Consider the following 2500-nt stretch of genomic DNA (forward strand, 5'->3'; position numbering starts at 1 on the left):
TACAGAATATGGAATATGGAGAGAGTTGCTCTCAGTAGTTTCAGACAGGGTGATGTGGCTACAGAATATGGAATATGGAGAGAGTTGCTCTCAGTAGTTTCAGACAGGGTGATGTGGCTGCAGAATATGGAGAGAGTTGCTCTCAGTAGTTTCAGACAGGGTGATGTGGCTACAGAATATGAAGAGAGTTGCTCTCAGTAGTTTCAGACAGGGTGATGTGGCTACAGAATATGAAGAGAGTTGCTCACAGTTTCAGACAGGGTGATGTGGCTACAGAATATGAAGAGAGTTGCTCTCAGTAGTTTCAGACAGGGTGATGTGGCTACAGAATATGGAGAGAGTTGCTCTCAGTAGTTTCAGACAGGGTGATGTGGCTACAGAATATGGAGAGAGTTGCTCTCAGTAGTTTCAGACAGGGTGATGTGGCTGCAGAATATGGAGAGAGTTGCTCTCAGTAGTTTCAGACAGGGTGATGTGGCTACAGAATATGAAGAGAGTTGCTCTCAGTAGTTTCAGACAGGGTGATGTGGCTACAGAATATGGAGAGAGTTGCTCTCGGTAGTTTCAGACAGGGTGATGTGACTACAGAATATGGAGAGAGTTGCTCTCAGTAGTTTCTGACAGGGTGATGTGGCTACAGAATATGGAGAGAGTTGCTCTCAGTAGTTTCAGACAGGGTGATGTGGCTACAGAATATGAAGAGAGTTGCTCTCAGTAGTTTCAGACAGGGTGATGTGGCTACAGAATATGGAATATGGAGAGAGTTGCTCTCAGTAGTTTCAGACAGGGTGATGTGACTACAGAATATGGAGAGAGTTGCTCTCAGTAGTTTCTGACAGGGTGATGTGGCTACAGAATATGAAGAGAGTTGATCTCAGTAGTTTCAGACAGGGTGATATGGCAACAGAATATGAAGAGAGTTGATCTCAGTAGTTTCAGACAGGGTGATGTGACTACAGAATATGGAGAGAGTTGCTCTCAGGTTCAGACAGGGTGATGTTGCTACAGAATATGAAGAGAGTTGCTCTCAGTAGTTTCAGACAGGGTGATGTGGCTACAGAATATGGAATATGAAGAGAGTTGCTCTCAGTAGTTTCAGACAGGGTGATGTGGCTACAGAATATGGAGAGAGTTGCTCTCAGTAGTTTCAGACAGGGTGATGTGACTACAGAATATGGAGAGAGTTGCTCTCAGGTTCAGACAGGGTGATGTGGCTACAGAATATGAAGAGAGTTGCTCTCAGTAGTTTCAGACAGGGTGATGTGGCTACAGAATATGGAATATGGAGAGAGTTGCTCTCAGTAGTTTCAGACAGGGTGATGTGGCTACAGAATATGGAGAGAGTTGCTCTCAGTAGTTTCAGACAGGGTGATGTGGCTACAGAATATGAGGAGAGTTGCTCTCAGTAGTTTCAGACAGGGTGATGTGGCTACAGACTATGAAGAGAGTTGCTCACAGTTTCAGACAGGGTGATGTGGCTACAGAATATGAAGAGAGTTGCTCTCAGTAGTTTCAGACAAGGTGATGTGGCTACAGAATATGAAGAGAGTTGCTCTCAATAGTTTCAAACAGGGTGATGTGGCTACAGAATATGAAGAGAGTTGATCTCAGTAGTTTCAGACAGGGTGATGTGGCTACAGAATATGGAGAGAGTTGCTCTCAGTAGTTTCAGAGAGGGTGATGTGGCTACAGAATATGAAGAGAGTTGCTCTCAGTAGTTTCAGACAGGGTGATGTGGCTACAGAATATGAAGAGAGTTGATCTCAGTAGTTTCAGACAGGATGATGTGGCAACAGAATATGGAGAGAGTTGCTCTCAGTAGTTTCAGACAGGGTGATGTGGCAACAGAATATGAAGAGAGTTGCTCTCAGTAGTTTCAGACAGGGTGATGTGGCTACAGAATATGGAGAGAGTTGATCTCAGTAGTTTCAGAGAGGGTGATGTGGCTACAGAATATGAAGAGAGTTGCTCTCAGTAGTTTCAGACAGGGTGATGTGACTACAGAATATGGAGAGAGTTGCTCTCAGTAGTTTCAGACAGGGTGATGTGGCTACAGAATATGGAGAGAGTTGCTCTCAGTAGTTTCAGACACCCTCTTTCTCCTCCTCTCCCCCTCCCCCTCTCTCCCTCCTCTCCCCCTCCCCCTCCTCACCCTCTGTCCTCTCTCACTCCTCTCCCTCCTATCCCTCCTCTCCCCTCCCCCTCTCTCCCTCCTCTCCCCCTCCCCCTCCCCCTCCTCACCCTCTGTCCTCTCTCTCTCCTCTCCCTCCTATACCTCCTCTCCCCTCCCCCTCTCTCCCTCCTCTCCCCTCCCCCTCCTCACCCTCTGTCCTCTCTCTCCTCTCTCCTATCCCTCCTCTCCCCTCCCCCTCCTCTCCTCCCCTCCCCCCCCTCCCTGTCCTCTCTCTCTCCTCTCCCTCCTATCCCTCCTCTCCCCTCCCCTCTCTCCCTCCTCTCCCCCTCCCCCTCCTCACCCTCTGTCCTCTCTCTCTCCTCTCCC

At 48.1% G+C, this 2500-nt stretch overlaps 1 protein-coding gene across 1 annotated transcript in view; it reads right to left on the reverse strand.

Annotated features, from left to right (window-relative positions):
- LOC121534513 (microtubule cross-linking factor 1-like) overlaps positions 1-2500 on the reverse strand; it is a 179070-nt gene that overhangs the window by 49075 nt on the left and 127495 nt on the right. The window lies entirely within an intron of this gene.

This window comes from Coregonus clupeaformis, chromosome 21 (genome assembly GCF_020615455.1).
Source record: "Coregonus clupeaformis isolate EN_2021a chromosome 21, ASM2061545v1, whole genome shotgun sequence".
Lineage (NCBI taxonomy): Eukaryota > Metazoa > Chordata > Actinopteri > Salmoniformes > Salmonidae > Coregonus > Coregonus clupeaformis.